We start from the raw sequence: 27,958 nt of genomic DNA, 5'->3' as shown, positions 1-27,958 counted from the left end.
GCACAAGGGTGGAGTTTCCCATCTGTGATTTGTCTCTGAGAGAGAATAACTCCAACCCCGATGTTGGAAGTATCTACTGCAATGAAGAAGGGTTGCAGAAGGTCAGGATGTCGGAGGACAGGAGCAGAGGCAAACATATCTTTCAGGGACTGAAAGGCCTCCAGTGCATGAGGGGGCTAGATATTAGGTTGCCCCCCCCCTTCCAGTTGAGAGCCAAGAGAGAGATACTGGAGGAGAACCCCTTGATAAATTGTCGGTAGTAGTTAGCGAAACTGACAAATCTTTGTACGCCTTGGTACTTGTGGGGAGAGGCCAATCTTGAATTGACACAAGTTCGAGGTAGACAAATAGATAATGAAGGCACATACCAAACCACACTCTGTAGATAGATGTAAAATTAACTATCAATGTATTAATTTAAATTAGTTAATTATTAAAGCAAAAACATCACAACAAAGCCTAACGCGTTTCGTGCCTTAGGGGCACTTAGCACTTAGTCATAGGCCTATGGGCTGATAGCTTGACTGCTTTTCTGATACAGTCTGATAGCTTTATCCAGTTTCCACAATCTGGTTCAGCACTATTCAGCTAAAGGTATAGAGACCCACAGCAAAATGTATACAGGGCACATACCAAGACCAAATGTTTCATTTTAGTTAGAAACCCGTGTTGCCCTGCTGTAACAAACCTACCCTAAATTCGGTAACAGATATCCGGGCCGGGTTTTATAACAAATCATGCATTTACTAAAGACACCACAAGAGAGCGATAAAGAAAAAGCTTTGCCGCAACGCATGTGTACCTCCTGGCAGCAGTGGTCTAATCAAACTAATAGATTTCAGTCCGAGCAGACCAGAGTAGCCGAGCAATGAGAGTAGGATGTTGGCTGACTGCAGGATTGCACTGCCCAGGGGGCTAAGGTGTTGCCAGAGAGTACTATCGTGGGTGCCTGTTGTTATCAAATCACTGGTGGTGTTGTGGTCTTACTATGCCTACGTCTGGGAGCTTTGTCTAGGTAAGTCAAGAGCCATGAAAATGCGGAGCGCTTAGGCTGGGGATTGTATAAGGAAGTCTCAGCCAGACTGTTGTAAATCCTTTACTAGGTATGGGCGGGGCTGTGGGAGAGATTGACAGGGGTTTGTTTGGTGTATACAGGGTTTTGCCACTGATTTGCTATTGTCACTGCATATTGGATCAGTTATATCCACTCCTTGCTCTCTTTGTATTTAGGGAAATTGGGTGTATGCTGTGGTTGGTGAATCAGTGTAGATGAAGCCTTTATGTACAAAAGAAGAAGGACATGTTAAAGGGGAATCTCGAAAATGAAAAATTAATATAAACATCATACTGAAATAAGAAACATTCTAAATACAATCAATTAAATATTCTGCATTGTTTCTTAAATAATCAAGTTTATCCTTGCTATCTCTCTCTCAGCATCTGTTTCTCTCCATTCTGTCTTCATACAGCAGTTGGGTGCCAGATATTAATTGATAATTAATATGTCGCTTAATGTGAGGGAATGTATAGGTACTGCAGGGCTCATTTTTCTAGCAATGGGCACATTTTTACGAGGGAAGAAACCAGTAAGCAATTGAGTATGTTCAGCTTGTTAGAATAATAAAAGAAAGCATAACTGATTTTTGCCACCTACAGGACTAGTACAGGCTAACACCATGTTAAAATGGTTATACCTGCACAGATGTATGAGGTTTCATATGATATGTTACCACGTGTTGAGCAAACAGTTTGGACCAATATTATTGTACTATGATGTTGGCAATCTCTGCAATCAGACAGGCTGGAAAATGTTTAATTTATGCTTATTTCTCTCTAAGCTGTTTCCACTAACATATATGGAAGTTCAGATACGATTTAAGCACTTTTTGTACACATGCCCAACTGAATGGATATATTACATACATTTAAGTACATTTATGTTAGGACATAAGTGCACTTAAAGTTTAACAGTTGATGCTTCTGGTGTTGTGTTAATTTATCACTGATTTGTTTTCCCCCCACAGTGACTGTAACAAACCCAGCAGAAAAAGGTAAGTAGTCCATTTACACAATTGAACTCTTCCTTCTTTCTATGTGTATTTTATAGACTTTCAATGCTGATGACCTATTATCCAGAATATGCAGGTCCTGGGGTTTTCCAGTTAAGGGATCTTTTTTACGTAATTTGGATCTCTATACCCTTAAGTTTACTAAAAAATCATTTAAAGGGCATGTAAAGGCAAAAAATAAAATCCAATTTTTACTTTCTTTAATGAAAAAGAAACCTATCTCCAATATACTTTAATTTAAAATATGTGTACCGTTTTTATAACTGTATGCCGTGAATTTCTCCCTTCATTTACTGCTGTGGATAGGAATTGTCGGATGGTCCCTAACTGCTCTGCAAGGGAAACAATCATACTTATGAACAGCAGGGGGAGCCCCCACCTTCACAGCCATGCAGAACTCAAGCAGCTTTGTTTGTTTCCCTGTAGAGCAGTCGGCAACTGTGAGAAAATTTGTATTGGATTTTATTTTTGCCTTTACATCTCCTTTACTGTTTCCAAATCCTGCTGTAGGGACAAAGATCATGGAGCCAGATTTAAACAGATAAACTGGGATTCTATTTGGAAGATTATTTTGCTGCAGCCACTGGTTCTGCAGAGTTAGAGAAAGTTTGTATTAAACAATACAAAAAAACTATAAAATCCACATTAGATTACAAGACAACACAGGACCCAGTGCAGTCTGCATATTCTGATTATTAATCTTGCTGTATCGGCTTCTGGCAGATATTATTTGACTTGTGCTGTTTTGATAATTTATGATGATCCCTAAGCAGCCCAGACCACACTGAGCATGTGCATAGTCTTGGTCTTGCAAAGATGTTTAACAAATTTACAAGATGGTGACCCCCTGTGGCCAACTTTAAAATCATAAATCATTTGTTTTAATTAGCTTGTGGTGCAGTAAGTATAGTATTATAGAAAATACAGCATTTCTAGAATTTTTCTATCTTAGACTTTACTTCCCCTTTAAACATTAAGTAGTAGCAATGGTACTGCAATGACAGTACTAGAAATCGAGCAGTGATTACTAAACTTTTGAGATGAACATTATTATTGAAGCATCCAATAACACTATAGTTTATTTGTTTTCCTTGATGTCATGGGGTTCTGTTATATTTTCTAGTCTAAACTGCATGTAGGACTTTTTACTGCCCAGACAACCTAAATTCAGCACTAGTGATGAGCAAATCTGTCCCTTTTTGTTTCTGCAAAACCGTGTGAACCTGGAAAAATTTGCAAACAGTATTGAAGTCAATGGGGTGTTTTCACTGCACAAGTTTTTTTTTTTTCATAGCGACTTTTTCCGTGCACAACATATTGTAGGCTATGGATATATTTTTCTCAGCAAAACCTGCTGAAAATTTAGCTCGGCACAGAAAAATAGAATTATAGACTGAAGGAGTTACAAAGAATGGTGCAGTGAGTTATAATTTCTTCTGCGTGTTAAAATCCCTTCTTTCTTGTCGACAGCTGCATACCTCCTGATATTTCACACCGTATTTCTGCTGTTTATTTGGACCTACTGGAAAGCAATTTTTACACCTCCAAAGCAACCAATTAAAAAGGTAAGCGACGAGACAGGATCCAGCCTTTTTCAGCAGGATTCGGTCGAATCCTTCTGCCCAGCCAAACCGAATCTGAATCCTAATTTGCATATGCAGATTAGGGCAGGGAAGGAAATCATGTGACTTTTTGTCACAAAACAAGGAAGTAAAAAATGTTTTCCCCTTCCCACCCCTAATTTGCATATGCAAATTAGGATTTGGTTCGGTATTCGGCTGAATCTTTCACAAAGGATTCGGGGGTTCAGCCGAATACAAAATAGTTGCGTAAATGAACAGTAACTCCAGAAACGGAAAAAATTTATCAAAGTAAGTAAAATATAATGAACGGTTGCCTTGCACTGGTAAAACTAACGTAGTCAGATGGCAGCCATTCAAAGGAGAAAAGGCATAGGTTACATAGCAGATAATGTATAAGGTCTGTAAAATACCATTGTATTCTACACAACTTAACTGTTATTTGCTATGTAATCTGTGCCTTTTCTCCTTTATTCAAACTTTAATGGCTGCCCAATGGCTTCACAGCAGCTTGTTTTTATGAATTATAGAAGTGTTTCTGAAGCAAACACACAAGTTTTACAAGTGCAGGGCAAAAGAACATTATGTTTTACTTTTTAAATCACTTTACTTTTCTGCTGTTATTGTTCCTTTAAACAGAAGAAACTGGGTCACCACCTTGCAAATACAGTGTAGACAGGAGCCACGCTCTCTGTTAATTGAAAAGAGATTAATCTGATCATTAGCTAATGAATGAGACAAACACATATTATCTGTGGCTGATACATTAATGAAGCACTTTTCTTTCAACAGTGTGTGCAGTTTTTGTCTATACTTTAATTGGATAGTTGATGCCTTGGCAGGCACATAGGAGACTGTATTACCACTATAACATGTTCGTCTTGCAAATTCACCATGGAATTGGACAAGTTTGTAGCTGGGGCAGATGGAAGAATAATTAATAATTCAGTCAAACCATAAATTTGTATTGCGGTTTCCTGCTTTGTTTGTTTAGGACAGCTGTTTGAAAGCAGAAATCCTCTCCTAGTACAAGCAGCTTTTTCCAGCACTGTTTATATTGTGCTGTACAGCAGGGGTATTTATGATGCTGAACTGCTTTGTAACATAAATACTTGTGTAATTGAGAATAATTAGCCTTTTATAAATCATTGAAGCAGTCTGTATATATTCATGTTTCTGTATCCTTGTAATTGAGGTTTAACTGTACTTTCAGTTTTTGCTGCCATATGCTGAAAAGGAGCGGTACGACAATGAAGAGCGACATGAAGCATAGAAGCAAATTGTGGCTGAGTTTGCAAGAAAATTACCAGTTTATACTCGGACTGGAAGTGGAGGTCTGTGCTGCACTTTCATTCTACTAAGTAGTCTAGAGAATGTTCAATATAAACTAGGGATGCACCGAATGCAGGATTCGGTTCAGGATTCGGTCGAATCTGAATCCTAATTTGCACATGCACATTGGGGGCGGGATATCGTGTGACTTTTTGTCAAAAAACAGGGAAGTAAAAAATGTTTTCCCCTTCCCACCCCTAATTTGCATATGCAAATGAGTATTTGGATTCGGTTCGGAGGTTTGGCCGTATCTAAAAATAGTGGATTCGGTGCATCCCTAATATAAAGCACATGCTGAGCATGATAGCAGCCCTTATCTAGTACTGTATTCTAGTACAGGCCTCTGTGAAGGTTGTGCATAGAGTTTAATGTGTGAATATTTATATTCATGTCTGTTTGCTATTCCTAACTTTTCTTTCTTTGCAGCAACTCGATTTTGTTATACATGCCAGATAGTGAAGCCTGATCGCTGCCACCACTGCTCAGTATGTGGAATGTAAGTGTTTGTGCTGAAATAATGGCTAATCTTGCATGAATCGCTCATCGGATATAAGAACCATTTATTTACCATTGGTGCCTTTGTTATTCCATGTTGCTTATTTCAAAGGGTTGGTTCACCTTTCAGTTAACTAATAGTATGTTTTAGAATGCCCTATCCCTAGCAACTTTTTTTATTTACCTTAATTTTTTTATAATTTTTGAATTATATATCTTCTGACTATTTCCAGTTTCAAATGGGGGGTCACTGACCCTATATAAAAAAACAAATGCTCTGTAAGGCTACATTTGTTTCGTTATTGCTACTCATTTTTCTATTCAAGACCTCTCCTATTCATATTCCAGTCTCTTATTCAAATCAGTGCATGGTTGCTAGGGTAATTTGGACCATAGCAACCAGATTGCTGAAATTGCAAACTTGAAAGCTCCTCAATAAAAAGCTAAATAACTCAAAACCCACAAATAATTTAAAAAATGCAAATTGCCTCAGAATATCTCTTTATACATCATACTAATAGTTTATTTAAAGAGAGAAATAGCTTTTAAGGTTCCATGAGTATTATGCAGCATTAAACGGAATTATTCAGCTCTCTTTATTAATATATTCCTGGGTGTAACTGTAACTTTTTTATCCCTGGTGCAGGTGTGTTCTAAAGATGGATCATCACTGTCCCTGGTAAGTAAGCAGCACATACTTCATTCATCATTTTACCTGATTATAATAATATCAGATATTGTCTTTTTGTGTATTTATTTTCTAGATATACGCCTCCTGTTTGCCAGAGTCTGTTATTTTGTTACCTTTTGTTTGTGCTGGAGTTGGTTATTTGCTTTATTCTGATATGAAAGGGAGCCCCCCTAAAATATGTATCAGACAATCAAAATCTGACCCAGACCTCCGCATGAAGAGAGCATGAAGACAATCTTGATATATATATACATACATACATACATACATGATATAGGCACTGATGTAGAAATGTGTGTGTAGTATAATCATATACACATTTTGTGTGTGTGTATGTATATATACATGCATAATGTGGGAAATTAGAGGGAACCTGATGCATCAAAACTCAAACACTTTTTTTAAATTAAGGAAGTGCATCTTTGATTTCCCTGTTGCCTCAGGGGGACACAGGGACTCTATGAGATATAAGCTCCACCCTCCAAGAGGCAGGACACTTAGTCTTCTTTCTTAATAGAAATCAAGGGGCATGGCAGGTGTGGTTTTACCCCTGTACTGTACCCATTCCAAGCAGTTTGTAAGTGTCCTGCTTCCAGGAAGGTGGATAGCTCATCCCTAGTGATGACTAGTTTCTACGGTCAGTTTTAGCACTGACACCAGGGGTGGCACCAGGGACAGGGCTATTTGTTTCCAATGAGTTAGCCCCCTACGCTGGAAAACCCACTGGGGTCAAACCTATGGCCGTACGGCTAAACAAGGCCATCCAGACTTTGCCTGCAACCCCAGGGCTTAGCAGGAGGTCTGGCTGGTGGGGAAGGGACGTGAGTATGCGCATGCTATAACTGCCGCATATCTCCCCTGTGTTCCTCTGCCCTTACCCAAACCTGGACAGGGTGCTCCCTCCCTTGCAGACAACCAGCAAGCGGTTGCATACTCTTCGGTACCGTCTCCCCGCTCTGGGCAGTCCCCCCTCCCGCAGGGAGGAGCAAGCTCCCTTCTCCCTCAATCATCTTTCGGCTTGTCCGGTTCCTCTACCCTTCCTTCGTGAGGGCTGGGGGGGACCGGCGGTCGAGGACTGGTGGCGAGGCACAGCAGCCATTACAGGGAGAAAGTAACAGAGCCTGCAGCGCTGCTCATTTTTTTGGTGCGCTCCGGCTAGAACGCACACGTCATTTCCATCCCCTCTCCCGCGCGCCCGGAAGTACAGAAAGAGCTGTTACATCGCTTACATACTTCGCGCTCTTAGCTCCCGCCAACCAGACATCTGCTGTTACTGGCCTCATTAGTGAGACTACACCTCTTCTACCTTCCCTTCCAACCAGATTGCGATCATTTATTCCGCATATGGCAGAAGGTAGGTTGGGGGGGTATACCCCAGGGCAAGTTGGTAAGGCCCCATTGGCAGCACAGGTGACCTACTTCGCCTGCACCTAGTGCAAAACAAAGATGCCAGGGGGACATGGTGAACATCTCTGCAGAACCTGTTCAGATGCTCAAAGGGTTTCACCTGCCTTAGGGGGTAACCCTAATCCTGACTCTATCGCAGCCCGGGGGTTCTTCTCTGGAGGGTACTTCACGAGACTTGCCAACTGATCCCCTTGCTCCTCAGTGGGGATTACAACTGTCCCAGTCACTGGCCTTCCTGCAGGGAAGGGCTTGATAAAGGGCCTGGTAGGCCCGAAACGTTGCCTAATTGTATGATGTGGGCTTAATAAATTTTGGTACACTTTTTGCAACTTGAACACAGTGTGCTGCTGGTTCCTTTCTACATGGCCTTCCTGCAGGGGCTCCCAGCTCTCTGGAATTGCCAGAACTAATAGAGGGCAAGTCCAGGAGGTGTGGAACCTGGCTTCGTCAGACGCCTGGGTAAAAGAGATTGTCTCCGAAGAGTACCACCTAGATCTATCAGCAACACCTCCCAGAAAGTACCTTATGTCCAGGGTCCCATCAAGTCCAGGCAAGGCTCAAGCCTTCCTAGAAAGTATCACATAGATGGAGAGAACCAGAGTGATTTTACCAGGGCCACCATCGGAGAGATTCTTCGGTTTTTACTCCAATCTCTTTGTAGTCCCGAAGAAGGACAGATGCTTTTGACCCATACTGGACTTGAAATGCCTCAACAAGTTCATCCGATCTGTCTGATTCAAGATGGAAACCCTCAGATCGGTAATTCCGGCATGGAGCCAGATCAATTCCTGAAGTCCCTAGACATCAAGGACTTATACCTTCATGTGCCAATTTCCCCCCCCCCCCACCATTGCCTCCAGTTCACATTTACAAACCAACATTACCAGTTCGCAGCCTTGCCCTTTGGCCTATCGACAGCCCCCAGGGTGTTCACAAAGCTGATGGCAGTCACAGCGGCAGCCCTGTGGCTACAAGGGATATCAGTGACGCCCTATTTGGACAACCTCTTGATCAAGGCCAGGACAGAGAATCAAGCCAAAGAGGATCTGCTACGTGCGAATGCAATAATTCAGAGCTTCAGATGAACTATCAATTGGAAAATATCCGATTGAAGGTGGTATTCCTGATGGCAATATCGTCGGCCCGAAGAGTTTTGGAATTGGGAGCTCTGTCCGTGGACAGGGATAAAGCAGTACTGTGCACGATTCCTCATTTCATGTGAATCAAGAAATCGTTGTTTTTATGATAAGGAGAGGCGACTTCATCATCTCGACGTAGTTCGGTCTCTACACTGCTATCTGGAACGATCCAGATCCTTCCGTCGCTCTCAATCACTTTTTGTAATACCCTCTGGACTGCGAAGGGGTCAATCAGCATCAAAGGTATCACTATCACGGTGCATTCTGCAAGCTTACATTTCAAAGGGAAAATCTCCTCCAGAGGGCCTCAGAGCACACTCTACAAGGGCGATGGGAGCTTTGTGGGTGTGGCGCAACTCCGCCTGCTTGGACCAGATCTGCAGAACGGCCACCTGGTCCTCGGCTCATACCTTCACCATGTTGTATCGCTTAGATACCTTCGCATCGGCTGAGGCCTCTTTTGGCCATAAAGTGCTGCACTCAGAGATACACTAAGCTCACAGGCTTATCTAGTGGCCCACCCTGCTGTTACTGGGGTTGCTTTGTCAAGTCCCCCTGAGACAACAGAGAAAATGGGATTTTTGTTACTGACCGTTAAAACCATTTCTTTGTGGTCGATAGGGGGACACAGGGCTTTCCATCCTTATCTGAATAGGACCCATTGGTCCCAAAATTGGAATGGTTTTCCCGACTATCTGTATTTTGCTTATTTTGTTGCCAGTTTCCATTTATTAATGTTATTTGGTACAAGCTGCTTGGAATGGGTACAGTACAGGGGTAAAGCCACACCTGGCATGCTCCTTGATTCCTTTTTAGAAAAAGACTTAAGTGTCCTGCCTCCTGGAGGGTGTCGCTTATAACCCATAGGGTCCCTGTGTCCCCCTATCGACCGCAGAGAAACGGTGAGTAACAAAAATCCCATTTTTAGTTCAAGGTTTAGCTCCCTATTTTAACATAATCACAAATGTAATGCATTTAAAAATATGCATATTTGAATGCTTTTTGCCACAAATGGCAAAATATAAAGGACCGTGACACCATTTCTGTAGTATTTTGTGTGTACTTCTCAAACCTTACAATGCGTACTTTTCTTCATTACTTATTTTTTTCTACATATTTTTTTTCCAGGGTGAATAACTGCATAGGATATTCAAACTACAAGTTCTTTCTTCTATTCCTTGCCTATGCAATGTTGTACTGTTTGTATATTGGCTGCACAGTTTTCCAGTACTTCATTTTGTACTGGACGGTAAGTGTTATTTTTAAAGAGAATCCAGTGCTACATATATATACAATAGTATAATTGCTTGTGGTGGGGGTGCTTTAAAGGGGAACTAAAGGGGAATGAAAATTTAATTTAAGCTTCATCTTGCTGAAATAAGAAACTTTCTAAATACAGTGGTGTGAAAAACTATTTGCCCCCTTCCTGATTTCTTATTCTTTTGCATGTTTGTCACACTTAAATGTTTCTGCTCATCAAAAACCGTTAACTATTAGTCAAAGATAACATAATTGAACACAAAATGCAGTTTTTAAATGAAAGTTTACGTTATTAAGGGAGAAAAAAAAACTCTAAATCTACATGGGCCTGTGTGAAAAATTTGATTGCCCCCCTTGTTAAAAAATAACTTAACTGTGGTTTATCACACCTGAGTTCAATTTCTGTACTCACCCCCAGGCCTGATTACTGCCACACCTGTTTCAATCAAGAAATCACTTAAATAGGAGCTACCTGACACAGAGAAGTATACCAAAAGCACCTCAAAAGCTAGACATCATGCCAAGATCCAAAGAAATTCAGGAACAAATGAGAACAAAAGTAATTGAGATCTATCAGTCTGGTAAAGGTTATAAAGCCATTTCTAAAGCTGGGCAAAAACGGCCTGCATGGCAGATTTCCAAGGCGCAAACCACTTTTAAGCAAAAAGAACATTAAGGCTCGTCTCAATTTTGCTAAAAAACATCTCAGTGATTGCCAAGACTTTTGGGAAAATACCTTGTGGACCGACGAGACAAAAGTTGAACTTTTTGGAAGGTGCGCGTCCCGTTACATCTGGCGTAAAAGTAACACAGCATTTCAGAAAAAGAACATCATACCAACAGTAAAATATGGTGGTGGTAGTGTGATGGTCTGGGGTTGTTTTGCTGCTTCAGGACCTGGAAGACTTGCTGTGATAGATGGAACCATGAATTCTACTGTCTACCAAAAAATCCTGAAGGAGAATGTCCGGCCATCTGTTCGTCAACTCAAGCTGAAGCGATCTTGGGTGCTGCAGCAGGACAATGACCCAAAACACACCAGCAAATCCACCTCTTAATGGCTGAAGAAAAACAAAATGAAGACTTTGGAGTGGCCTAGTCAAAGTCCTGACCTGAATCCTATTGAGATGTTGTGGCATGACCTTAAAAAGGCGGATCATGCTAGAAAACCCTCAAATAAAGCTGAATTACAACAATTCTGCAAAATGAGTGGGCCAAAATTCCTCCAGAGCGCTGTAAAAGACTCGTTGCAAGTTATCGCAAACGCTTGATTGCAGTTATTGCTGCTAAGGGTGGCCCAACCAGTTATTAGGTTCAGGGGGCAATTACTTTTTCACACAGGTTTGGATTTCTTTTCTCCCTAAATAATAAAATCCCTCATTTAAAAACTGCATTTTGTGTTTACTTGTGTTATCTTTGACTAATAGTTAAATGTGTTTGATGACCAGAAACATTTTGTGTGACAAACATGCAAAAGAATAAGAAATCAGGAAGGGGGCAAATAGTTTTTTCACACCACTGTATAATCAATTAAATATTATGTTATTCTGTAATAATACATCCTTTGGGGGAGTTGCACCCTTAACCTAGGTGCTCACTCTTTAAAAATAACCAGCTCTCGTGGAAATTCTGTTTCTCTGCGTTCAGGGTGTTTGCCAGTCTGTTATTTTGCTATCTTTTGTTTGTGCTTAAGTTGGTTATTTGCTTTATTCTGCTATGAAAGGGAGGCCCCCTAAAAGATGTATTAGCCAGACCTTAGCATGAAGAGTGAGTTTGTGGAGAGTGAGATACTGAAGACGAACTTGATTATTTCTTAAACGGTACAAGAGTTTCAATTGAATGTACTTAGAAAGTGTTATATTTCAGTGAGATGAAGCTTATATTAAATTTTTGCAATAGATCCCATTTACATATAGATTGATATTTGTACAGTTTGATCAGATGATATTTAGGTCCCAAAATTCAGGGCCATCTCTATTCTAGTATGGCTAGAGGCAGCATCATAAATCAAATTTACATTTAAAATGACTGGAATTGTATCCTAGGTGTTTTTTTTTTTTGTTTTTGTTTCAGGCCCTCTACCAATAAATACTGTTAAGGACTCAAAGTATTTTAAAAGGGTTATGTAAACCAAAGCAATATCAGCATGATCACAACAATACTGTATGTACTGTAACACAGTTATATGGTATTTCACAGCAGTATCTTAGTGTTGTAATTTAGTTTATTGCAATAACCAGCCAGACATTAATTTATTTTTACAGGATACTTTGTCAAATGGCCGAGCAAAATTTCATGTGCTTTTCCTCCTGTTTGTGGCTTTGATGTTCTTCATCAGCCTGATGTTTCTCTTTGGATACCATTGTTGGCTTGTTAGCCTAAACCGAACCACACTTGGTAAAATATATATAGTTGTTAAGCATTATTATTATTTATCATTTATATAGTATTATGTTTACAGCTATTGTGTCTGTCCCTGTGGAACTTACAAGACTATAGCTTACAGTTCTTGTCACATTCAGACATCAAACTAGGGGAAACTGGGAAGGTTTTAAGTTGGCATAATCATGCATTCCTTGTAAAATTTTAAAGGTTCACTGTGTCTTTATGTTTAAATTTTAAGAAACTTTTGAACAAAGATCCAGCGCTGTATGGTAAATTGCTATGTATATCAGTTGTATCACGTAATCATATTTGTCACAGGTTCCCATTTATATAGTTTTTCTTTAGCCTGATTCTTCATTATGTTTCCAAATGACTGCTTGTATGCAGGTGGTTCAAATGTAGTTTTCCTTATGCTTGAAAACAGCAGCAGTGTGCCTAATTTTACTATAGCTTGTTGCTGTGGTAACCCACTCAGAGGCTTTCCAAACTAATTACGATCCTTTATTGCAAATAATGTTAAAAAATTGATTTGTATGCGCTTCCGTTTACAAATAAAAATACACCAACTTTTGCGTCCCCCAAATGTCTCAAAAGTCCCTGTATTAAATAGAGATCCGGAGCCAAAAGGATCTGTCCGAATATTAGGTTCACAATCCCTGCAGCCAGCGTTCGTTTCTTATCTTAAAAAACAAGAGAAAAGGGCACACCAATGTGAAATATCGTAAAAGTCAGTATCAGGGCCCTGCTTGGTTGGTACTTACAGGATTTCCCGGACACGGGTGCACGTTGGTATAGACCCGCAGTGTGGTAAGGCTCAACCCTTTCCTTATACGCGGTTGAGCCTTACCACACTGCGGGTCTATACCAGCGTGCAGCCGTGTCCGGGAAATCCTGTAAGTACCAACCAAGCAGGGCCTTGATACTGGCTTTTACGATATTTCACAATGGTGTGCCTTTTTCTCTTGTTTTTTAAGATAATAAACGAACGCTGGCTGCAGGGATTGTGAACCTAATATTCGGACAGATTCTTTTGGCTCCGGATCTCTGTTTAATACAGGGACTTTTGAGACATTTGGGGGACGCAAAAGTTGGTGTATTTTTATTTGTAAACGGAAGCGCATATAAATCAATTTAGGGGTGGAATCCCTCTGTACTTTGCGCATCCAGTGTTTTATTTTTGCGCAAGACATATACTGTTATATACTTTATTGCAAATACTTTATTTTTTTTAAATAGCATCAGAGTTCAAGGGCTACCTGATGTTGTCTCTCACAATATTGTCAGCTGCTTGCGAAATACCCCTCTGTGGGAGTTGCTACTTGAGACACATGCTCCCCATTACACAGGAGCACACAAGGCAATAATCCATGCTGCTTGTGTGGCTTTATTTTATTACCTACCTAGCTCACAATATCATAAATACCTGTGGTTGCCTCTAAAGTCTTTAAGGAGAAGGAAAGGCTTGCAGCACTTGGGGGTGCCAAATGTTAGGCACCCCCAAGTGATTGTATTGAGTTACCTGAAGCCCCAGGCCAGTGTTCCTATCAGCAGAAAACTGCACTGGCCCGGGGTTATACCAGTGAGCACCACGGAGCGATCAACTTCCGTCTTCGACTTTCCTGGGGCAGCCGCACGAAGAAGGAGCAAGATGGAAGAGATCGCTCCATGGTGCTCACTGGGATATCCCCGGCCCGGTGCAATGTTCTGCTGATAGGAGCACTGGGGTTTCAGGTAAGTCAATACAATCACTTGGGGGTGCCCAACATTTGGCACCCCAAGTGCTGCAAGCCTTTCCTTCTCCTTTAAGAGGTATATGGTAACACAAACAGTATTGTTAAGACTATTCAAATATTGCAACCAGTTTCTAATATACATTATATTAATTATTTTCAGTAACACATTTGACATTACATTACTGAGGTGATAAATAGTAAAAGAGAAGGCCACCATTAAACTCTGTGTAGTCCTGTACACAATTTAAAATTAACTTAGCATGTGTGTATGTATTAAATATTACAAGTCTGCTTTCAGAGTAAAAATTTTGTTCTTTAAATTTTTTAGAAGCATTTTCAGCTCCAGTTTTTCAGAATGGCCCTGATAAAAATGGCTTCCACTTGGGTGTTCGTCGGAACTTAGAGCAGGTGTTTGGAAAGGATAAAAAATTGTGGTTTATTCCTGTATTCACAAGGTAGGTATTTTGCAATGAACCATGTAAAAATTCTGACTAAACTAATTTTGCAGCTGACCCTGGCTGTCTAAGTAAATCTAGTTAGTGGCAGTAGAAAAGAAGTTGTGATGTACAACTATGGGACAGATTTATTAAAGGTTGAATTGAAAATTGTTTTATGGTCAAAACTGTCAAATTCGACTAGGGAATCATCCGAAATTGATTTGAGTTTTTTTAAAAAAAAAATGTAAATTAGTGTCACGGCCGGCACCCAATACCAGAACAGGTGCTAAGTACCCTGGTCTCGGCTCGGCTCGGCTTCACCAGTAGTGTGACTACTGTTGGGCTTCGGGAGGAGCCCTCAGCTTACTTGGGTGCCACCTGGACTTAACGAGGGGTACAAATCGAGATGTTCTGGCTAGCAGAGGGGCACGGCAGGTAGAGAGTCTTTTGGGCCGAAGGTCACGGTACAAATGGAGCAGGCAAGAGAATCGTCAGACAAGCAGAGTCGAGGCAGGCGGATATCAGAATCGTCAGGCAGGCAGGAAGAGTTGTCGTAGGCAGGCAAGGGTCAGGATACAGATTTCAGAATAGTCAGGATACAGGCAAGGTCAAACATGGATAATCAGACAGACGAGATTCAGATCAGATGCACAAGGCTCAGCAAACCACTAGAAACAAGTTCTATCACGGGCACTGGCTGGGAGTATGAATGGGCCTTAAATACTTTCAAATTTCGCTCTAAAACGTGCGCCAATGCGCGCTGGCGTAATCACGCCAGCGCGCCTGTACCTTTAAGAGGCGCGCCGTGCGCGCCCTAGGAAACCAAGATGGCGCCTGCGCTGGAGACAGGAGAAGGAGCACGGCGGCGTGGCGGCCGTCCACGCCGCCGCACCACTAGACCACCAGGTAATTTTATTACATTACCCCCCCTAGGGGGGGCCACTGGACCCCCAGGCTTCCCAGGAAATTTCTTGTGGAATTTCTTTCTGAGTTGATCAGCTTTGATATCATCAACTGAGACCCAGGAGTTCTCCTCAGAGCCATAGCCCTTCCATTTAATAAGATACTGGAGCTTACCCTGTACCAGACGAGAATCGAGGAACTCCTGGATCTCAAATTCAGGCTGACCTTCAACTAACACTGGGAGAGGAACAGGAATATGACGAACTTGATACAACCATGTGTCTGAATAAGATGGCTAGTGTGACATGGAAATCGGGCTATAGATGCTTTTCTATGGATGTAGTCTCTCTTTACTCATCTATAGATCACGAAATGGGTTTACAAGCTATAGGTTTTTGGTTGGCACTGACAGAAGCCTTTCCACCGGTACAAAATGAAGTAATAATGGAGGCTATTGAATTTCTACTAAATGCTAATTACTTTCTTTTTGATGGACAATTTTATTTACAGTTACGTGGGGCCGCAATGGGGGCATCGTTCTCTCCTACCTATGCGAATTTGGTTATGGGCTGGTGGGAAAGGATCTTCATTTTTGGAGACCAGAATCCCTACAGACATCAAATTATACGCTTCTATAGATATATCGATGATTGCATTGGTATTTGGGAAGGGGATGATGCCTCCTTTGCGGCCTTTGTTACGTATTGTAATCATACAGTTAGAGGGATACAGTTCACCTATGAAATCAATGAGACAGAGATACCGTTTCTGGATGTAGTTTTTAATAGCCATGAGGGGAAGATCTCTACAGACCTTTTCCGCAAGGCTATTACTCGTAATACTCTTCTCCATGCAGAGAGCAGCCATCCAGAGGCGTGTTTGAGGGGCATCCCAGTTGGGCAATTTTTGCGGTTACGCAGAGTCTGCTCTTCTTGGGATAGTTTCCATGCACAAGCTATGCGCTTGTGGGATCGTTTTGCGAAAAGGGGCTACAGTGAAGATATGATCAAAACAGCGTATGATAAGGCGGTATTAGCAGATAGAGAGCAATTATTGCGTCCTAAGTCCAAGTCTGAGGGAGGTTCTGGTGTGTGTCGTGTCCAGAGAGGACAACCCGTTGTTCGATTCTGTACCACCTATAGTCGAGACACTTATTCGATCAGGAGGAGTGTGAATAAATATTGGGGGATACTTTTACAGGACCCTGTTTTGGCTAAATTTTTAGATAAAACACCCTCCTTTGTGTATAAAAGAGGGAAGAATCTGGCATCCTATATATCTAGAAGTCTATATACGTCTAAGGGACAAAGTGAGGATAAACCTTGGCTAAAGTTTAAGGGGACCTACAAATGTGGCCGCACAAGATGTAAATCATGTTCATGGATTAATATATCTAAACAGTTCCAGAGTTCAGTGGTGGGTACTGTATATGATATCAAGGAATATTTTAACTGTATGTCGAAAGGTGTGATCTATTTGGCGACATGTAAGTGTGGGGCCCAATATGTGGGTAAAACCATTAGAAGAGTGGGCACTCGCATTTTGGAACATATTTCAGCAACTGATCGATTGGACACCAAATCTGCAATAGCCAAACATATACTCGAAAAACATCAGGGGCCCGTTTGTATGTCTTTTCAAATTATAGATAGACCCCCCAGAAATATAAGAAAAGGTGATTTGGATCAGAAATTATTGAGGCTGGAAGCCTATTGGATTTTTTATCTAAAAACTACCGAGACTTTTGGGGGGCTTAATAGAGAATGGGAGCTTTCTTGCTTTTGTAATTGATGTACTTCCTAAAATTTAGTTTTTGCTTCTATATCATTTATAGTATTGATTGTGTATAATATATTTATCATTATTTTTTTTTTTACGTTAATATATATAATATTGATTAATATTTAGTTTACTGTTTTTTGGTGTTTTCCTATATTCATCCCCACGTTATGACCTATATTAGTCTGTGACAGAACAGGATATCTTATACCATTTGACTACTCATAATATGTTGCTATTTAAGTGTTATATTTCTAAAAGTCTTTTATAAGCTTTTTGCAACATTGTTAATATAGATTGTGACAAAGTTCTATTTCCCAGATTAGCCTGACCTGACCAGTAGGTGGCATAAACAGAGAGATCTGTGTTTTCTGATCAAGAATGTCGATCATTATTATATAATTAATGACCTGATTGGTTTAATGTTTTTAGGGGTTGGGTCTTTTGGTTTTATTAACGGTGTTGGGGGTGGGTTTCCCTATGCTTCTGAGGAAGTGGCGAGATGCCACGAAACGCATCAAGTGTGGGGGATGTCATATCCACATGTACATTGATCTGATGTTTTTAAACCCATTTTTTCAATAAAGAAGACTTGATTTTTCCACAACCACCTGTGTGCTCCATAGTACAATTGCTGGAACTTGAGTGGCTGGTTTGAGAAGAGAAACATGAAAAGAATTAGATATTTTAAATTCTGCAGGTAATTGGAGACGAACAGAAGAGGAATTGATTGTTTCAGTTATTGGGTATGGACCAATAAACCTGGGCCCCAGTTTGAGAGAGGGGACCTTCAACTTAATATTTTTGGTAGATAGCCAAACAGAATCTCCCACTTTGTATTGAGGAGCCACTCTACGAGATCTATCTGCAGCTTTCTTTTGAGCAGAGGAAGCTGCAGAAAGGGAATGATGAACTTGGGCCCAAACCTTAGAAAAATGATTGACAGAGGAATTAGCAGAGGGTACAGAGGAATCTAAACAAGAAAATGCTTTTGGATGTAGCCCATTTACAATAAAAAAGGAGACTCCCCAGAGGAGGAGTGAGTGGCATTATTGTAGGCAAACTCTGCCCAGGGCAGCAATTCAGCCCAAGAGGACTGGTTATCAGAAACGTAACACCTGAGATATTGCTCAAGGGATTGATTCACTCTTTCCGTTTGTCCGTTGGTTTGGGGATGGTAAGCAGTTGAGAAGGATAAATCAATCCCAACTAACGAACAAAAAGCTCTCCAAAACTTTGAGACAAACTGAACTCCTCTGTCAGATACAATATTAACAGGGAACCCATGGAACCTGAAAATATGAGAGATAAACAGATCGGCTAAGGTTTTGGCAGAAGGGAGGTGTGGAAGGGGAACAAAATGGCTCATCTTACTAAACCTATCCACCACCACCCAAATTACAGTTTTACCCTGGGAAGGAGGCAGATCTACAATGAAATCCATCGAAAGATGGGACCATGGCTTCTCAGGGATTGGTAACGGATTCAACAGACCTTGTGACAATTGACGAGAGGATTTAGACCTTTGACAAATTGGACAAGAATTTACAAAAACCTTAGCATCCTGTTTAAAAGAAGGCCACCACACATGACGGGCTAACAAAGAAATAGTTTTGGAAATGCCAGGATGCCCAGCCATTTTGGAGTTATGAACCTCTTTGAGAACTTGTTCCCTCAACTCCTCAGGCACAAACATTCTCCCAGAAGGAGTGTCTGCAGGAGCAGAAGATTGGACAGGGGACAACAAGGTGGAGAGGTCAGAATCCAATGCGGCTATAATCAACTCCCTAGGAATGATGGGGATGCACTCACTAGAGTCAGAAGAGGTAGATTCAAAACTCCTAGAGAGTGCATCAGCTTTGGTGTTTTTAGATCCAGGCCTATATGTTAAAGAAAAATTAAACCTGGTGAAGAACAATGCCCATCTAGCTTGCCTAGGGTTTAGCCGTGTGGCTGATTCAATGTAAAGCAGGTTTTTATGGTCTGTATATACGGTTACCATATGTTTAGCACCTTCAAGTAGATGCCGCCATTCCTCAAAGGCCCACTTGATAGCCAACAATTCCCTGTTCCCAATATCATAGTTTGCCTCTGCAGGCGAAAACTTCCTAGAGAAAAAGGCACAGGGATGTAACTTGTTGGTAATCGGGTGCCTTTGGGAAAGGACTGCCCCAGCACCCACTTCAGAGGCATCTACCTCCACAATGAATGGTAAAGCAGTATCAGGATGCTGCAAAATAGGAGCAGAACTGAACTCTTTTTTGAGGCGTTCGAAAGCTTGAACTGCCTCTGGGGGCCTAATACTAGGGTCAGCACCCTTTTTGGTCAAGTTGGTGATTGGAGCAACTACCAGGGAAAAATTCTTGATGAATTGGCGGTAATAATTTGCAAAACCGAGGAATCTTTGGGTTGCTCGTAAAGAAAGGGGTTGGGTCCATTCCAGGACAGCTCTCACCTTCCCTGGATCCATTTCAAGACCCCTGTTAGAAATGTTAAAACCCAAAAATTGAACAGAGGTAACTTCAAAAGTACACTTCTCAAGTTTTGCATACAGATTATTCTCTCTCAGTCTACGTAAAACCTCACAAACATGATTCCTGTGTTCAACTAGATTAGAAGAGAAAATAAGAATGTCATCAAGATAGACCACTACGAATATCCCCAGCAGGTCCCGAAAGATGTCATTGACAAATTCCTGGAACACTGCGGGGGCGTTACAAAGACCGAATGGCATTACCAAATACTCGTAGTGGCCATCCCTGGTGTTGAACGCTGTTTTCCACTCATCCCCCTCCCTGATTCGAATCAAGTTATAAGCCCCCCTAAGATCAAGCTTGGTAAAGACTTTTGCATTTTTAACTTGATCGAAAAGTTCAGAAATTAGAGGGAGAGGATAGCGATTTTTTATGGTAATCTTATTGAGCCCCCTATAATCAATACAGGGGCGAAGACCACCATCTTTTTTCCCAACGAAAAAGAAGCCGCCCCCACAGGGGAACTAGAAGGTCTGATGAAACCCCTTTCTAAGTTCTCCTTTATATACTCTTTCATTGCCTGGGCTTCGGGCAATGAAAGAGGATAGGTTCTACCACGAGGAAGAGTTGACCCAGGGACAAGATCTATAGGGCAGTCATACTGCCGGTGTGGGGGTAAAGTTTCTGCTGCCTTTTTAGAAAAGACGTCAGCAAATTTTGCATATGCAGCAGGTAACCCCTCAAGAGATGTAGTTGCTACTACAGAGGGAAAGCATACCCCACCACACATAGTACCCCATTGAACCACCTCCCTTGAGACCCAGTCAATCAGAGGGTTATGCCTCTGGAGCCACGGTAACCCCAAAATAAGAGGAGAGGAAGCACCCTCTATGAGGTAAAAAGCAATCTCCTCACAATGCAAGTTATTAACACACATGGAAAGAATTACCGTCTCCTTAGAGATTACACATGACCCTAAGGGTCTTCTGTCCACAGCCATTATTCTCATGGGAGCATTTAGAGGAACTACAGGAATACAGAATTTAGCTGCAAAAGCAGTATCTGAGTCCAAAAATGCGGACACCTTAACAGAGCCCGTAGGCCAGGTTAGTTTAACTGGTAATAAAACCTTAGAGGGAGATTGGGGAGAGGAAACTTCTGCGCCCAAATGGAGCTCCCCTTCTCCATTTAGGTTAGGGAGCCCCCCTTTCCTCCTAAGACATAGGTACAAGAAATGACCCTTCTCCCCACAATAAATACATAAACCTTGGGAGCGCCTGCGTGCCTTTTCCTCAGGAGTTAGATGAAAAATGCCTAACTGCATAGGTTCCTCCTGAGGTAGAGGCACAAATAGGTCTGAAAACTTAACATTGGTCACCATATTAGACTTAACATTAGTAACCCCAGAATAAGTAGAAACACCCCTCTCACCCCTTCTCTCCCTTTGTCTCCTATCTACCTGGATGGCCAGAGACATAAGATCGTCCAGGTTGGAAGATAGGGGGTAATTTACAAGACTATCCTTTACTGAGTCAGAGAACCCCAAACGAAACTGACTCCGTAGAGCCAAATCATTCCACCCCGTTTCCACTGCCCACCGGCGGAACTCGGTGCAATACACCTCCGCATCCCTTTTCCCCTGGCGCAACTTACGAATCGCGGAATCGGCTGAAGATGCACGATCCGGGTCATCGTAAAGAATGGCCATGCTGTTAAAAAAGGTGTCTAGGGAATAACGAGCAGGGTCTGAAGAAGGCAGCCTGAGGGCCCAAATTTGGGGGTCACCCAATAACAGGGTCATTACAAACCTTACTTCCTCCTCACCAGATGAGAATGAGTGAGGATGGAAACTAAGGTACAATTTACATGCCTCTTTAAAGACAAAAAATTTAGTCCTGTCCCCGCTAAATTTCTCGGGGAATACGATTTTGGGTTCATGGGGCCTAGTAGTGTTGCCCCACATGGCAGAAGAACCCACAGGAGGAGCAGGATCGAGGACTGGCAGCTGCTGCGGAGTTTGCGGAGTCTCCAGCTGATGGGTTAGATCATGATAACCCTGCAGAAGGAAGTTCTGCTTCCGCTCGTGGTCCTCCAAGCGCTGTAACAAGGTGGAAAGAAGCGCTTCGGTGGAAGTTGGGGAAACTGAAGCGGTAGGAGAAGCAGCAGCAACATCGTCATGACTTTTGACCTCCATGGCCCGTGATAATGTCACGGCCGGCACCCAATACCAGAACAGGTGCTAAGTACCCTGGTCTCAGCTCGGCTTCACCAGTAGTGTGACCACTGTTGGGCTTCGGGAGGAACCCTCAGCTTACTTGGGTGCCACCTGGACTTAACGAGGGGTACAAAGCGAGATGTTCTGGCTAGCAGAGGGGCACGGCAGGTAGAGAGTCTTTTGGGCCGAAGGTCACGGTACAAATGGAGCAGGCAAGAGAATCGTCAGACAAGCAAGGTCGAGGCAGGCGGATATCAGAATCGTCAGGCAGGCAAGGGTCAAACCGGGTTGTCAATCAAGGGGTTAAGCAGGAAGAGTTGTCGTAGGCAGGCAAGGGTCAGGATACAGATTTCAGAATAGTCAGGATACAGGCAAGGTCAAACACGGATAATCAGACAGACGAGATTCAGATCAGATGCACAAGGCTCAGGAAACCACTAGAAACAAGTTCTATCACGGGCACTGGCTGAGAGTATGAATGGGCCTTAAATACTTTCAAATTTCGCTCCAAAACGTGCGCCAATGCGCGCTGGCGTAATCACGACAGCGCGCCTGTACCTTTAAGAGGCGCGCAGGCGCGCCCTAGGAAACCAAGATGGCGCCGGCGCTGGAGACAGGAGAAGGAGCACGGCGGCCGTCCACGCCGCCGCACCACTAGACCACCAGGTAATTTTATTACATTTAGATTTTCCAGATTTATCATAATCTGGCCCTTTAAGAATTCAAATTTGCTAAACTTTATAATGACACTTTACAAGGCACACCCCTATGGCATGAAGCCAACGTTGCTAGAATAATACTGATTCCCAAAGAAGGAAGGGATCTAACGGACCCAACTTCATACAGACCAATATCATTGCTTAATCAAGACCTTAAAATTTTGACGAAAATAATGGCAGATAGGTTGCAAAAAATACTACCCTCAATACTTACCGAACACCAAGTAGGATTCATTAAACACCGTCACTCAGTTCAAGCACTTAGGAAAATAATAGCAGTCTATCATAGTAACCTGGAAAAAAGGAAACATGGGATGTTAATAAACCTAGACGCAGACAAAGCTTTTGATAGGATTTCGCACGCACATTTACGTCGATTGCTTAAATTTCAACATTTCGGCATTCAGACCTTCAATCTATATAAAACATTATACCTATCGCCCACCACATTTATAACGGTTAACAACACTAACTCGGACAGATTGGCAATCAGCAGAGGTACACGCCAAGGCTGCCCTTTATCGCCTCTTTTCTTCAATATAGCAATCGATCCATTGTTACGCCATATATTGAACTGCCAACAACTACAAGGGATACAAATAGGCCAAACTAATCTTAAAGTGACAGCTTTTGCAGATGACATCCTGCTTTTTGTCAATCAACCAAAAACGGAAATACCTGCTCTCTTGCAGATTATTCAACGATTTGGCAAAATAGCGGGATTTCGAATCAATTTAGACAAATCGGAAGCTCTTCAATTATATCATACAGAAAACACGGATTGGCCTCCACACTTCCCTTTCAAAAAAACAAAACAATACATTAATGGGGTTATGTAATTAAAGGCACTAAGTTTGCCCAGGGGCAGTAACCTATAGCAACCAATCAGCAGGTAGAATTTCCTGGTCACATGTTTAAAAGCAAACATCTTATTGGTTGCTACTGGTTACTGCTCCTGGGCAAACTTACTGCATTATATTACATGTGGGGGCATGTATTTAGGAATTAAAATTCCTTCCCACCACAGAGATCTATACTCTTTAAACATTAGGAAAATAATTGATACCATACAGCAAGAAACGCTGCAATGGAAACACATTAATCTCTCATTTCTAGGCAGAATACACTTCATTAAAATGATTCTATTCCCCAAACTTTTATACCCAATACAGATGTTAGTTACCGTACTGTATTAAACCGACTGATCAAAAACGATTGAACCAAATATTGAGAGCTTTCATATGGAACAAAAAACGCTCACGCATTAGCCTCTTTAAACTACAACAGCCTAAAACTCTGGGTGGACTTAATTTCCCTAACTTTAAGGCCTACAACGAAGCAGCCCTTCTTCGATATGCAGGAGACTGGATTCTCAATAGAGATTTATACACTACAATCTCTTTAGACCAATATCGAACTGACAACTACTCTCTAAATTATCTATTACATACATCTATACAGAACATTCCAGCACATGTCAGACATAATCCACTATTCCTAGACACATATAACGCATGGCGATCGGTCAGGAAAAAACAAAATATATCACAATATACCTCCCCTTACTTATCGTGGACAGACAAAAATTTCCCACCAGGTATACGGAACCCCACTCTATATAACTGGAGTATGAATGGTTTACATAACATACACGATATACTGGACAATAACTATTTGGTACTCTCTTTAAATCAACTGGTAGAAAAATTTCCTTTTTTGCACACTCATTTATATCTAAGTCTGCAGATCATTCACTTTGCCACCACTACAATCAAACTCCTAACAAATAATGATAAAAACAACTTCAAGTAAGAAACTCACAACATCACACGTTTATCAAACCATCAAACCATTAAACCACTACTAAACATAGATAGTGAAAACAAACCTAATTTCAAATGGACTACGGAGATACCTAATACCACAGAATCGGACATCTTGAAACAACACACTAAAATTATGACGTTACTTCCGGCTAGCAGATATCAGGAAATGTCGCTGCAAATTCTCCACAACTCATATCTCACTCCACTTAGAAGATTTAAGATGGGTAGCATCTCCTCGGATGTATGTTTAAAATGCCATGCTCCTGAAGTGAATCTAATACATACCATGTGGTCTTGTCCCTTAATGCAATCCTTTTGGAAAGAAGTCATATCATACGGTGCACAGATGATAGGGAAACCCCTCCAAATACACATAGAATGGGCTCTGTTCAGCAACCTTACTTCATTTACCCAAATTGCTAAAACTGACGAACACCTCTTGGGTAGACTGGCAGCAGCAGCCAGGAAAACAATATTGCAACAATGGCTACACACTAGTTCCCCACCACTGATATTGGTGAAACAAAAACTACACCATATTTTCCATATGGACTGGCTAGAGACCATAACCAAGAAAGTACATCATACATCAAAATTTTTCAATACCTGGTCTACCTACATATCACACCTCCCACAACGAATCAAATGCCTCATGATCTATACCTTTAGACATACGTCATGGTATGATATGGAAGTTCTCAAGAATCACCCTTTGGTCATGGAATCATCTCAATATCTAGCAGCACTACAACAAGAACAATTACAACCTGATGTTGCACCTCCCAGAAGTCATCAAACCAACAGTCTACTGACCTCCTATCTAAACTAATCCTCATGGGTCCTACCCCCCCCAATGCTATAAATCATAACTGAGCTGAATATTTAAATTGTTATAAAAATGTTATTGAAACGTTTTATATTTGAAATCATAATCACCATAATCTCCGCTTTATGGAAACATGTATAAATATTTCATGTGATTTTAATTTATCATCTATAATAAAAACAAGTTATAAAAAAAAAAAAAGAATTCAAATTTGACTATTTGCCACCTAAAACCTGCTGAATTACTGTATGTTAATGGGAGAGGTCCAGGGATCAATTTGGTGATTTGTAGCCTTCCGACATTCGAGTTTTTTTTTTTTAATTCAAATCAAATTTGATTTGAGTTTTCTGATTAGTAAAATTCGACTTTATTATTCAAATTTATTAACAAACTTCCCCCAATCGAATTTCGAATTCAATCGAATTTAAAGGAGCGGCACTCAAATCGATTCAGCTTTCCGAAGCAGTCCGAAGTTTCCTTGTGAGGCGACTTCGGAAAACAAAGCGTTCCAAGTGCCATCCTGCTGCCAATTTACATTTGCTGGGAGATTAGTAGCCTGAAGAAGAAGCGATTTGTAACTGGACAACTAATCTCCCGAAATAGCAGCGTGTCTCTGCCCTTATTGTTTCCAACTCCAGCTGCAGGGACAAAGATCATGGAGCCAGATTCCAATAAACTGGGATTATATTTGGACAATTATTTTGCTGCAGCCACTGGTTCTGCAGAGTTGGAGAAAATTTGTATTAAACAATTCAAAAACTATAACATCCACATTAGATTACATGACAACACGGGACCCAGTGCAGTCTGCATATTCTGATTATTTATCAGTCTTGCTGTATCGACTTGTGCTGTTGTGATAATTTATGACGATCCCTAAGCAGCCCAGACCACATCGCACATGTGCACAGTCTTGGTCTTGCAAAGATGTTTAACAAAGCTACAAGATGGTGACCCTTGTGGCCAACTTTGAAAGCATAAATCATTTGTTTGATTAGGCTTGTGGTGCAGTAAGTTCATGTTTATGTTTAGTATACAAAATACAGCATTTCTAGCCATATTCTATTTAAGACTTTACTTCCTCTTAAAGGTATGAAGATCCATTATCCGGAAGACCCCAAGTCCCGAGCATTCTCGATAACAGATCCCGTACTTGTACTACTTTAATTGATAATGCATAGCAGAGAATGGATTTGGGGATTTCTTTGTCATCTTGATGACATTCTTACTGTGGTTACCTGTGCGTGTAAATGCAGTGATGTCTTACTTGCATGTGTCTTCTCCTTTAAGCCTTGGGGATGGTTTTATCTACCCAATGAGAATGGCCTGCGAGTCTCGAATCCGACTTTTAGCTGCTGAGAATCAGTGGGAAGATGATTTAACGGATGAAGAGAGCCAAAGTAGGTAAAAAGAGGGACTTTGATAATTTGTGATTCCTAATGAAATTAAGTCTGGCTTCAGAGACTGAAATATGCACATTTTTATTGTTTTACAGCATATTGTGAAACATCAGACATAACCTTGCACATAGAGAAATAGTATTTGATATACGTTCAATAAAGGCAAGTAATAGGTGGGATTAAAATGGGTATCCTGTTCAAAATAGTGCGCACAAGTATTATAAGTAATATATAAATAATATAAATACTACAAGTGATATATAAACTTTTAAAAGGTTATCTTTTTTTTAAATTTCTTTAGCCGTGTTCCCTACTAGACACGTATACTTTTTACTCTATTTCCATGTTGGTTTAGTGTAAATAGGAATGCACCGAATCCAGGATCTGGTTCGGAATTTAGCCAAATCAAAGATTTTTTCAGCAGGATTTGGCCAAATCCGAGAGCCTGACTGAACCAATTCTGAACCCTACAAAATTCGATTCATGCAATTCAGTTCATGTGCACACTCCTTGGCAATTTTCAGCCATGCCATGGGCAATGACACAAGGGTTCAAATTTGGTTCACAATTTGGCCAGATTTGGCAAAAAGGATTTGGGCAAAACAAAGGGTTCACAGTCCATCCCTAGTTTCAAATTATGGATATCACTCATACTTACTTAGAAAGGATTGCAAGACAACTAAACTATAGGAATAATGGATTGTTCATATTATTGATAAAATTACAATGACTAGAAGGAAGTAACATTTTCCATATCTACTTGAGGGTGGGGCCTAGCACCAATTCATGATACTGCTATGGGTGGACTAGTGACATAGAAATATCAAATACTGTTGTAAAGGTATCACAGAAGATTAATTGATACTTTCAAGGCGTAAGTTTTAGCCGCATTTTGAATCCCCACAAAGCAGAATTGCAACTAGTTGGATTCCTCAAATCCTTATCAGACACTACAAAGGGACACACACCCATGGTAAAATTGGATCACACAGCACAGGCCTGTTTGTCTAGTAAGGACCAAAAATCTGCATCACAGAAAGGCAATGAGCAGTGCAGTTGATAAATGACACATGTACACATGCCAACTGAATCACTGGCCAGATGTATTTGTTAACTGGCCAACGCAGTCCACATCCCATTAGTTACTTGGGTTTGGTGTATGTATTTTTAGTGCAAAATTTAAATGCCTTCTGTTTTTTCTGCAGGGGCCAAAACATCAAAAAGCATCTTCTCAGAATGCTCTACTAAAGAAATGGAATCTAGAATCCCTATCCCAGAGCGAAGTGAT

At 41.2% G+C, this 27,958-nt stretch overlaps 1 pseudogene; it reads left to right on the top strand.

Moving 5' to 3' along the window:
- The first annotated feature begins 674 nt into the window (after positions 1-674).
- LOC108700076 lies at positions 675-27,958 on the top strand (annotated as a pseudogene).

This window comes from Xenopus laevis, chromosome 8S, assembly GCF_017654675.1.
Source record: "Xenopus laevis strain J_2021 chromosome 8S, Xenopus_laevis_v10.1, whole genome shotgun sequence".
Taxonomy (NCBI): Eukaryota; Metazoa; Chordata; class Amphibia; order Anura; family Pipidae; genus Xenopus; species Xenopus laevis.
The sequence above is the reverse complement of the archived record's forward strand: the minus strand, read 5'-3'. Positions and strand labels throughout refer to the sequence as shown.